This window comes from Siphateles boraxobius, unplaced genomic scaffold (assembly GCF_051911475.1).
Source record: "Siphateles boraxobius isolate OS27281-9 unplaced genomic scaffold, OSU_SipBor_1 31, whole genome shotgun sequence".
NCBI classification, from domain to species: domain Eukaryota; kingdom Metazoa; phylum Chordata; class Actinopteri; order Cypriniformes; family Leuciscidae; genus Siphateles; species Siphateles boraxobius.
In genome coordinates this window covers 18,320,001-18,332,587 of record NW_027508931.1, presented here as the reverse complement: position 1 = coordinate 18,332,587, position 12,587 = coordinate 18,320,001, and the positions used below count along the sequence as shown (strand labels likewise).

The 12,587-nt window shown below is 41.8% G+C and overlaps 1 long non-coding RNA gene across 1 annotated transcript; it reads right to left on the bottom strand.

Moving 5' to 3' along the window:
* Positions 1-801: 801 nt before the first annotated feature.
* Positions 802-1,880, bottom strand: LOC143697115 (uncharacterized). The gene is made up of 3 exons (XR_013186183.1): positions 1,749-1,880; positions 1,045-1,242; positions 802-886 (listed from the first exon to the last, which is right to left on the bottom strand). It is a non-coding gene; the product is annotated as an uncharacterized LOC143697115 (long non-coding RNA).
* Between the last annotated feature and the right edge of the window lie 10,707 nt (positions 1,881-12,587).

Sequence of the window (12,587 nt, the reverse complement as noted above, 5' to 3'; positions counted from 1 at the left end):
GAAATGTCATCAACGTCAGGGCATTTTACCTCTGCAAGTCCAAAGGGAGGGTTCTCAGTAGGGTCATAGACTCTGCCATCAGGGCTTGTGCCAAGGTGTGGCGCATCAGGATGTACAACAAACCCACACTGTAAAACATTCACATTCATCATACCAGAGTACTGAAATAGAACTTCAGGCTCAAGATCCAGTCCACGCTTCATTGCAGAAGTCTGACGAACCCCTTTGATGATTCGGGCAGCTAGTGCCTGGCTGGTCGACTCTCCTCTGATATGACACACCTCACGGAATCTACTCGATGTAATGCGTGGTGTACGCATTTGGTTCCATAGAGCAGACTGTGACTGATCCCGTGTGTCTTTTTCAATTATTGTGCTTAATTCGTGAGTGACTGCCAAGCTTTCTAAGAACAACATATCATGGAAATCCGGGACAAATTTAAATCTTCTTTCAAATTTGTACCCATCCAGAGGAAGCTTAGGGAAAGGAGGGGCTTCTGCATGTTTGACAGCATCCCTTGATGACTGAGCAGGGCACTGATAGGACAGCAAAGAACCTTTGGGTACCAGGCCAAACTTAGACTCCACAAGATTCATCTCTGACAAGCCATGCAGAACCTTGCAGATAAGTGGCTGAGGCCTGACACTTTTTAAAGACTCCACAGAAGAGAGCACCAAATTATTGAGAATAGGACCTAAAAACAAAGCAAAAAAAATTTTTGAAATACTTTTCAAAGCACTTTAATTTGTACATCTTTTTGCTAGACATAAAATAATATAAATGTAATCACCTGTGTAGCCCTGTAAAGAGTGGACTTAATACCACTTCTGCTAGAGGATTTTGGCTTCCTCACAAGTAATCGATCCACTGCTTCAGGATGGATTCCCTGTAAAAAGTAAAAAATTATGTAAATTATGTTTCTGCTGTCAGAAAGTCAAAACTGTTTTCTTCATGTCCTTGGAGCATTGAAAACACATAGGACAAAAATACTGTATGAGGTTGTCATAATTCATGCATTAAATAGTTAATAGCTGTTTACTATACCCGAGTCCTGGGCCTGTGCCAAGTCTGTAGAGTGCTTGTGCTGGGTATAGTGGGTGGTACCGTCTTAAGTTTCATCATACTGTAGTGTGCACTCTGAAACAGCAAGCCAACCAAATGGTTGCATAGCTCTTTCCCAGCCACACAGGAACAGCAGAAAGTACTCATGACAGGAGGATTCTCGTCGACTTTAAATGAAATCTAAATAAATAAAACATTATATAGGGTTTAAAATTAGAATACAAATGAAACATTAACATAAATTGACTGCAACAGCAGTCTAACATTTTTCATTTGAACACCTTTTCAAACAAACTGCAACCGCAGTCTAACACGCTACAACCGTAGCAACTATAAACACAAACAAATTTGTGTCCTCGAACTGGACCTAACTATAGTTCATCCTGAACAGGTAACCTGAAGAGAGTGTGGCACTTCGTTTTTCTTCATGGACCGGTAACACTGTGCCCTGATAATCACCTCACTATCTACAACATCAGATACTATTGCACAAAAACAGCATTATAATCACAACACCATAACACATCAAAATAAAAATCATTTTTTAAGTGTTTTATCATTTCGTATTTGTAAGTTTAATACGTTACGGATTTAATAAAAGACAATAACTTAATGGTTTAGCCAGCTAAGTTAGGTAGCATGTTATCTACTTCGAGAGAATAAACAAACGTTCAAATTAAACTTACCTTCATAATTGAAGATGTAGTGTTCGTAGAAGAATTTATATCCCTTCTCAAGTTTGGATATTTTCGTTTGTGAATGATTTTCCACAATTGCGTAAACGTCTGTGATATGGGGAAGATCCCGTAGTGATATTGAAAACCTTCGCGCCGCCATTGCTACAGACTAAACCGGAAGTCGCTTTACGCTACTATCCGCCATTGGAAGTGACGACACGAGCACTGTGATAAAGGCTTATATGAGCGACGGAGAGGAGTCTGTGGGGGTTACAGCAGCTGCAACAACATTTGGAGCAGCTCCAGGCTGAAAATGAACTCAAACTCGTGCACTTATGAAATCATGAATTCATATACTTATAAACTCGTAAACTTATAAACTCATGAATTTACACCTATGAATGTTCATAAATTCATACACTTATGAACTTTTAAATTCATAAATAGTTCACCATAGCAACCACCCAGAACACCCTACCAACTGCCTAGCAACCACCCAGAACACCCAAGCAACCACCCAAAATACCTTAAAACACCCTAGCAACACCCTAGCAACCACCCTAAACAGTCAGAATACCTAGCAACACCATAGCAACCACCCAGAACACCCTAGCAACTGCCTAGAAACCACCCAAAATACCTTAAAACACCCTAGCAACACCATAGCAACCACCCATAACACCCTAACAACCACCCAAAATACATTAAAACACCCTAGCAACACCATAGCAACCACCCAAAATACCCTAGAACACCCTAGCAACACCATAGCAACCACCCAGAACACCCTAACAACCACCCAAAATACATTAAAACACCCTAGCAACACCATAGCAACCACCCAAAATACCCTAGAACACCCTAGCAACACCATAGCAACCACCCAGAACACCCTAGCAACCACCCAAAATACATTAAAACACCCTAGCAACACCATAGCAACCACCCAAAATACCCTAGAACACCCTAGCAACACCATAGCAACCACCCATAACACCCTAACAACCACCCAAAATACCTTGAAACACCCTAGCAACACCATAGCAACCACCCGAAATACCCTAGAACACGCTAGCAACACCATAGCAACCACCCATAACACCCTAGCAACCACCCAAAATACCTTAAAACACCCTAGCAACACCATAGCAACCACCCAAAATACCCTAGAACACCCTAGTAACACCATAGCAACCACACAGAACACCCTAGCAATTCAAATCCTATGGATTTATCTTTACTTGTTTCTTTTCCCGTGCCATTCATATTGAGATACTTGATTCTATGTCAATGTATAGTCAATGTAAATGATATATATCTTATCACAGATTCTGGTAAACCTTTGGCTCTGGTCCTCTTAGATCTAAGTGCTGCTTTTGACTTAGTTGACCACAGCATTCTTTTGTCACGCCTGGAGTCTTGTGTGGGACTTCGTGGGTCTGTCTTACAGTGGTTTCACTCTTATCTGTCAGATAGATGTTTTACTGTACAGTTAGGACAATATTCATCCTCCAATAAGCAGCTTGGTTGTGGTGTCCCTCAGGGATCAATCCTTGGGCCTGTGTTATTTTCTTTATATTTGCTCCCTCTGGCTGCTATTTTTAAAAAACAAGGTGTCTCGTTTCATTTTTACGCCGACGATACCCAACTTTACCTTCCCTTGCAACGCAATAATGAAACTTCTCTTCAGCCGCTGTTAGATTGCCTGAATGATCTTAAGTCATGGCTGTCAAACAATTTTCTACACTTAAATGAAAACAAATCGGAGTTTATGTTGTTCGGCCCCAATGAAAACTGTGTTTTTAACTTTGATCTTGGCCCTCTTACCCCGTACAAAACAAAGTGTGCCAGGAATCTGGGCTTCCTATTTGACACTAGTTTAAAATTTGATAAACAGATTTGTGCTGTTGTTAAGTCATGCTTTTATCAACTGCGCCTTCTCAGTAAAGTAAAGTCCATTCTATCAAGAAGTAATTTAGAAATAGCTATTCATGCGTTCGTTACTTCTAGGCTTGACTACTGTAATTCTTTGTATTATGGCATTTCTCAGGCATCAATCTCCCGTCTGCAGATGGTTCAAAACGCAGCTGCTCGACTGCTTGAAGGGAAGCGTAAGTTCGATCACATAACTCCTATTTTAATGTCTCTGCACTGGCTTCCGGTTAAGTATAGGACAGAGTTCAAAATTTTGTTATTCGTCTACAAAGCTTTTAACAATCTAGCACCGCAATACCTAACTGATCTCTTGGTACCGTATACCCCTTCTAGAAACCTGAGATCCATTGACCATGGCCTTCTAACTGTCCCTAAAGTAAAATTAAAAAAACGTGGTGACCGCGCCTTTGCCGCTGCTGGACCGAGGCTGTGGAACAGCCTTCCTCTGTCTATTAGGCATGCTCCATCTATCTCCACTTTTAAAACTCAGCTTAAGACTTATTTGTTCTCTTTGGCTTTTAACACTATATAGCTACCTTCTGTTTGAAAATGAATGTTTATTGATTACCTATTTTTGTTTGTATTCATAAATGCTAGGTCTGTGTGTCTTTTATTCTGTGTAAAGCACTTTGGTCAAGGCATCAACTTTGTGGGTGATAAGAATGAGCTGACTGAAGCTTTCAAAGAACTTGACACTGCAAAATTGAATAACTTCTTAGATGAGAATCAGTGTGACTTTTACATGAATGCACCATGTGCAAGTCATACATGAGGTGTATGGGAGCAACAGATTAGGACTGTCAGAAGTGTTCTCCAATCTACACTGGTTGCTTCTGAAAGGATTGATGATTCCTCTCTAAGAGCATTATTTTATGATGCAATGTCAATTGTAAACAGTTTCCCACTCATTGTCGACAATTTAAGTGAACCCAATAGCCATGAACCTATGACGCCAAATCATTTTCTTACCATGAAATCGTACTCGGTTACTAACGTAACCTCGGTTCTCTCTAGAGAGGGAACGAGTACTGCGTAATATCTTACGCTATGGGGAAAACCTCTTTTCCACGAGATATTGAAGCCAAAAATTATCCTTAATTTTGAATCAATGTAAAACGCGTTGCGGCAGCATCTAGATATAGGCAAGACAGCTCGGGTGCCTATTGGCTGACCTGCGGCAACAGCAGCAGCCTATCGAGATAGGCCCTGCGTGACGCCATATCCAATGGGGGCGCTTCGCGCCCATTACGTCACGTCCCACCAGGATAGGCGTGGCCTTGGCCTATAAATATAGCTCGATAGGCTGATACAAACTGGTTTTCATCGCCGAAGTGAACCAGAGCGTGTTGTAAGCACGGCAAGGTTTGAGTACTCGTTCCCTCTCTAGAGAGAACCGAGGTTACGTTAGTAACCGAGTGCGTTCTCTTACGAGAGTATCTCTCTCACTGCGTAATATTTTACACTATGGGGAACACAGTGAAACACGCCGTGCTTACTGGGATCCAACACCAAAGTCCCAAGGGCAGAAGCCAGGGGCTCATATAGTGCATAATCACCATAGACTCACAGAGAGTCAAGGAAGAGAGGCTAGAAGCGTCATTCCCTATAAATAGCATCCCACGGGAGCTAACCATATTAATAGTGCACCACGCAGCCTGGGTGAAAGCTTTCAGCCTGAACTGGGTGGCAGTAAGGGTTTTTAATACCCATGGAGCTGTTCTATCGATCAGTGAGCGATGCACAAGCAAAACTCAGCGTTCTGAGCCGGCGCAGCGGGGCAGATAGTACTGAATTCTAGACCGACAGAAGCTTGGCCTGTAAGGTGGGAACCTCTAGGTTATAAAAACCTTATAAATGTAGACGGCGAGGCCCAGCCTGCCGCCGTACAGATATCTTACAAGGTAATCCCGCTAGACCATGCCCACGACGAGGCCACGCCTCTCGTGGAGTGCGCTCTGACACCGAAAGGACACTGCAGGCCCTTAGAAGTGTAAGCCAGCGCTATGGCATCGACTATCCATCTGGATAGGCTGTTTTGATGCGGCCAGTCCCTTAGAACGTCCGCTAAACAAAACGAAGAGCTGCTCAGTCTGTCTGAAAACAGACGAGTGGGACACATAAGATAAAACGGAGGTACTACTTATTGGTCCAAAAAACTACCCACAAAATCCCTTACAATACAACTTTAATTTAGAAGGATGTCCTGTTACTTTATCCACTACAGTAAAAGACCTGGGTGTTATACTAGACCGCAACTTGACTTTCGAAAATCATATTTTATATATTACAAGAACAGCCTTTTTCCACCTTAGAAACATTGCTAAGCTACGTAACATGCTATCTGTTTCTGATGCAGAAAAGTTAGTTCATGCATTCATGACCTCGAGACTATATTACTGTAATGCTTTATTAGCTGGTTGTCCTGCATCCTCAATAAACAAGCTACAGTTAGTGCAAAATGCAGCCGCTAGAGTTCTTACTAGATCAAGAAAATATGATCATATAACACCTATTTTATCATCTCTACACTGGTTACCTATTAAGTTACGTATCAATTACAAAGTATTCCTACTGACCTATAAAGCCCTAAATGGTTTAGCTCCTGTGTATTTAACAGACCTTCTATCGCCATACAATCCATCGCGCTCTTTAAGATCACTAAATGCAAGGCTTCTGGTCATTCCTAGGATATCTAAGTCCACTAAAGGAGGAAGGGCGTTCTCACATTTAGCTCCTAAACTCTGGAATAGCCTTCCTGATATTGTTCGAGACTCAGAATCGCTGTCCCAGTTTAAAACTAGATTAAAGACGCATCTCTTTAACCAAGCATTCACTTAATGCTTAACCTTTAATACTACTGCTGAATCAGTTCGAATGCATTAACATTATGAACATCAGCTATGCTAATTATTTCCCATCTGCCTTTCTGCTGTTATCTCGGGACGCTAGTCCCGAGGTAAATAGCGTTCGTCAGCTCCAGTTTGTATCCAGCCTCTCACGGAGACCTCAGATGCCCCAACGCCTGTGAAGAGACGACTCGACGCCTGTGAAGAGACGACTCAAAGCCGGCGATATATAATGCCAATAAATTACTACTTGATTAACTAACTGTATTTTTCTATGTACATTTCCGAAATGCACTTTCTGTAAAGCTGCTTTGAGACAATGTGTATTGTGAAAAGCGCTATACAAATAAATTTGAATTGAATTGAATTGAATTGAATAAGCTCTTAGTGCCCTGACGGGGAAAAGAAGACTCGCGTCCTTCTCCTCATTGTGAACCAGAAGGGCGGACAGGGAAATAAGCTGGGCCCTGAACGGTGTGTTGACGGATTTAGGCACGTACCCATGCCTTGGTTTGAGTATGAATTTTGAGTCTTTTAGGCCCAAACTCCATACACGACGCACTTACCGAAAGCGCTTGTAAGTCCCCTATGCGCTTCACTGAAGCGAGAGCCATAAGAAACACCGTTTTGAAAGACAAATGGATTGGCTCGAATGGGGCACCTTTCATGGCTTCCAAAACCGTAGAAAGGTCCCACACAGGGACTGAAGAGGTCAGGGACTGAAGAGGTCTGGGAGGGTTCAGCCTCTGAGCTCCCCTGAGGAATCGCACGACCAGGTCGTTTATCCCCAGTGACTGGCCAGACGTCGGTTTTGTAAATGCCGCTATGGCCGCCACATATACTTTGAGAGTGGATGGGGTTCTGCCCTTATCCAGCAGCTCTTGAAGGAAGGAGAGTACTTCCGTAACCCCGCAGTCTCAGGTGAAAAGCCCTGAGCTTGACACCAGGCAGAGAACACAGACCATTTTGAGGAATAGAGCCTGCGTGATCGTGTTTAACACTCCCTCCGGGAGGTTAGCGGGTACCCGTTGATGGCCCATGCATGTAGGGACCATAGATCCGGGCAAGGATGCCAAATCGAGCCCTTTGCCTGATATAAATAGAAATAATTCTTCTTTTGCCCGCAAGTCGTCAGGGAAACAGCCAGCATCAAAACCGCGGCTACCTTTCTTTACGTTATAAGAAAGCTACCCCGCCCCTGCCCCCCGTGGGCGTGCGTCACCGGCGAAATGAGGAAAGAGTGTGTTTTAGTCCCGCCGAGGCCGGACCAATCTCCATTTCTCAAACATTTCTCAGCTCCTCTTAGTTTGAGCGGCTGAAAATGTCAATATTACAGCAATGAGCCATGTTGTATAACACGCACGCCTGCAAACAAACACCGACACACACAAAACTGTGATAACACTCTCTTATCTGCCCTATGCACATGCAGTCCATTTATGGAACACATGAAGAAGTGCCATAATCATGTAACATTCAGGAAGTCCCGACACAAACAAAGCTTCTACAGATCGCTGTAACATGCAGATAGAGACGTTTTGAAGACAATAAACATGATTGCAATGATATTTGATTTTCCCTGTGTTCTTCGAGCCATGTCAGGTATTTTCATAATAATAGATTATACTTATAATGTAATGCTAATCGATATAGACTTTATCATCGTGCAGAATACCATAAAATAATATATTTTCTCTCACTTTTTTATCTGAAGCCAAATCAGATCACAGAAGGTTGTTTAAAACACTCGACTTGCGCTATAAAGTTTGTTTGGAGCAAAAACATGGTTTTAATCTCATAAATTGTCGTGTATTGATGGTGTGCTAATCTAACATGCTGGCTAGACCTAGGTGCACCTGCCACCTAGCTGTTATATTTATGAATTTTCTAAATAGGAATTCTTATTGAAATGTTTCTTTTTTTCAAGAAGGTCATTTGATACAGTTTCAAATGTGAAGTGATAACTTTTATAAAATAAATTGGGGATTGAAACATCATGAACAGCCAGTCCTTAGTAATTATAATGAAGACAAAAGAAAAACATATTTAGAGCCATAAACAGGCCGGAGAGGTGTGAATGTGTGCAGGGGAGACTGAGACTGAATGGGGCTCGTTTGCACCACAAAACAATAGAGAATATAGACTGAATAGATGCTTAGAACATGACAATAAACATCAGTTTGCATTTTAGAGTCTAATCAAAATAAAGTCATATTACATAATCTTGAAAAACATTTAACTAAATACAGAGTTTTAGACTTGTCATCTTCAGATTTTAAATATAACATTGTCAGACATGTGGCTTTAGCTGCAGTGCATTCATAGATTGATACAATGCCAACTTCATGAAGATGTTTCATAAAAAATACATTTCTAATTAACTTTACAAAACTTTGAAGCTATTTATAACTTTTTTTTCATTATGACAATAATTAATTCTACATTTATTTAATTTAATTAATTTTTTTTGTTTTTTTTGTTTACTTAACCATGTATTTTATATAATCGTTTTTGTATTGTTGTTTGAAGTGTCATTGTAGTTTTTAAATCATTCGTTTATTATGACTTATGATTTGGTGGGAGTGTAAATGACAGCGGCTTTGAGAAAAAAAATGACGGTCTGTACATTTATTTGTATTGAGTTATTTTGAAGGACTTTTATTTTGATATGGCCTTAACACCAACATGCTTGTACAAAGTGCGTTCCATTTCCGCTAGGTGTACGTGTGCACGCTTTTGTGAAGGACGCAGCCAGCTTGCAATTCATGCCTGTTTCTTTTCCCATAGTATTAATGTGTATCCCACTTGAGGGTTATAAGGTAAACAAGTTCAATGTCTATCATTTAGTAATTGTATAGTTTATTGTGATGTTGTTTTTGATGTTGGAGTCATACAGTGTTTGTTTTTTGTTTGTGTTTATCCCTGGGGGGGGTGACGATGAGTCGCCACAGGCCGAGCAGGTGGTCTAAAGCGAGGACAGGAAGCCTCATTCTTGAGGCAAAACCAAGTTGAGCAGACTGATGTGCAGCCCTATAAGACTCTCCCTACCTGTTTTGGAGCTGAGTTGTGTGATGAACAGGCATTTGATCCTGTCTAAGGGCTTATTCTGGTGATACCACCAGTGAAGATATGCATGGCTCTACTGAAGGCATGTTACCAAGGCCCTTTTCATGGGCCCCTCAGCCATTGCCGCTAGCGTACGGCCCACACAATCTAGTCTGGATAAGGAAGCTGACCGAAATGTAGAAGAAACAACATCTGTAAGATCTGGACAAGTTGGCATTAAGAAATGCTCTTGCTGGGAGACTGAGCGATGCAAGAGGTTTGAAAGGCTCAGCACAGGAGAAGGTGGGTCCAAATTCTGCTTAGCAAGCGCCATCATGAGTGTATACTGCAGTGAGAATACAACTGAAGACGCAACACCCTGAAGGACTGAGCCGTCGTCGCTATGGGAATACTGAAACTGGGAATGTGTGGTCTTACAAATCCTAAATTAAAAGACACATCTGTTAAGTATTTTATGAGGATTCTATTGATTCTATTGATTCTATTAATTCTATTGAGCCCTTAACGTGCTCGAAAACTCTTGAAACTTTGCACACGGGTCAGAACCCGCGGCCATCAGGGCCGGGTTGAAACTGGTACCCGGGCGTGGCAGGGGGGCTCGACAGCGCCCCCTGGAAGTGGTAAAAAATCTTGGTCCATAAATCAAACACGCTTGCATGTAATAATATGAAACTCGGTACACATATAGATCTCATTGGTTCATATATCCTTCGTACTTTTACTTTTTACGCCAGCCCAACAGGAAGTCGGCTATTATGGGTTGTTTGGAATCTCATGCTCAGGAATTTGAAACAAATTCCTAGGGAATTCACCCGATCGTCACCAAACTCGGTGTGCATGAAGTCAAGACATTGAGGATGAAAAATTGCCAGGGGATTTTTGATATCTCGAACGGTTTGGACGTGGCGAAGAAACGAATTTATGGCGAATAATGGAAACAGGAAGTGTGTTATACATATGTGACCCGTCACAGAAACCAGGGACACAAGTCGGCAGCACAACTTTCGAGCAAAATGAGAAAGAAGAGTTTTTTTTCAAAATTGGTGATTTTCAATTTTTTGGAGAATCTGTTAATTGAAATCACGAAGAAGCCTCTCCATGTTTGAGATAGCAGTATTGGTATATTTAAAAGCTTACATTTTGAGGTTGAAATCGGCTTGTTTTCGGAGATTCGAGCATGCAGTAGGGGCGTGGCGTGTCATTGTCTGTGTGTATTTCCATACTGAATAACCCGGCGCTTTTGCCCCCGCCCTCCAAGTCAACCACATGGCTACTTATTATGCTGTGCTCTGGCCAGCTCTCTCTGATATCAAAATTCAATGAAGATGGATGCCGCAAAGATTGTCGCAGACGAGATGAACCGTCTGGCAGTTACACCGAAAATGTTTTCGCCGCACTTCGTGGGCTCGGGAAACTGAACCGGAGGTATGGGCGCAGCGCGCTCGCCCTCAGTGCTTCAATACGGCGGCTCGGCTCGCTGACAGCGGTGGCTGGCTGTTTCATATGTGACGGAGAATCGAAATAGAGGATGCAGTTAAGACCTTTGCTGCTGCGATGAAGGCCTGCCGTGCGTGTTTCTGAAATGTAAGTTAAGCTTCATTTGCTCTTTAGTCGTTATTTAAGATGCTGAACCTGCTGATGATATAATGTGCTTGCGGACATTTCATTTGTGTGTGTATACGCACATAAGAAAGTGGTGTAAAGAGATTTGCAACAGTAATTTGAGGAGGTGAAATGTGATTATTTGGAAAATTGCAGAAATGACTGCTTAAAGAAAAATGCCAGCAGGCATTTGCCTCCTACATAAACTTTAATATTGTTGACATTTTGGGCACACGAGCGTTGCGTACTATTTGCGCTATATGTAGGCCTATGGCTTATTGGTCTTTGTTTGTTGTTGTTGGTTTTGCGTTATATGTATATGGCATATTGGTCTTTGTGTGTTGTTGCTGGTTTTGCGTTATACTGTATGTATATGGCATATTGGCCTTTGTGTGTTGTTGCTGGTTTTGCGTTATATGCAGGCTATATGGCATATTGGTCTTTGTGTGTTGTTGCTGGTTTTGCGTTATATGTATATGGCATATTGGTCTTTATGTGTTGTTGCTGGTTTCGCGTTATATGCAGGCTATATGGCATTATTGGTCTTTGTGTGTTGTTGCTGGTACGTTGCAAATAGAGGGGCAGCACAATTGTTTTTCGCCTAGTGCGGCAGAAGTGCACTCATTCGAAGTGTAAAAAAAGCTGTAAAGCACATGGAGGAGCTTTACAGGGGGTATGGCTTATCTAAATGAGATGTAAATGAGCCCTATTGTCACCCCCAGCAGCAGAGACAGGTGAGAACTGCACAATCTTTAGCTCGTTTTCTCCTCTTTGAGCTTTTTTAAGTGCCTACTTTAAAATGGCCACAACTTCTCCAAATATTATCAGATTTCCACATGTTACACATCGTTGGAAAGCTTGGATATTACACTCTCAGAATCTATGAATAACTCAAAATGCCCCAGAACCGACTTGTGTCCCTAGTTTCCGTGACTGGTCACATATACTTCTGCATACATTGACTGATCTTGATGAAACTTCAGCAGTGTGTTCGCTGTAAGAGGCCGATCACATGGATGTGACTATTGTGAGTCAAAGTTATAGCGCCACCAAGTGGCAGCAGGAAGTGTGTCACTTTCAAAATGCTTTTAAATCACCCTCTTATTTTTACCCGATTTGCTTAAAACTTTATGTGTATAATGCAAACACACGGCAGATGTAGACCTGTGAAAGGATTATTGATATCTTAGATACTGTTGCCGTGGTAACGCATCAAACTTTACGATTATTTTTTGATGCTTTTGAGACTCTTAGAATACTTGAAATTGCATGAAACTCGACAGACACATCACATTTATTAGCCAGTAGACATGTGCAAAGTTTCAGAAACGGGCGTGGTGCAGGGGCTCAGTAGCGCCATCTTTTGACAAAAGAGGTGGAGTTAGGTCTATACTTTTAT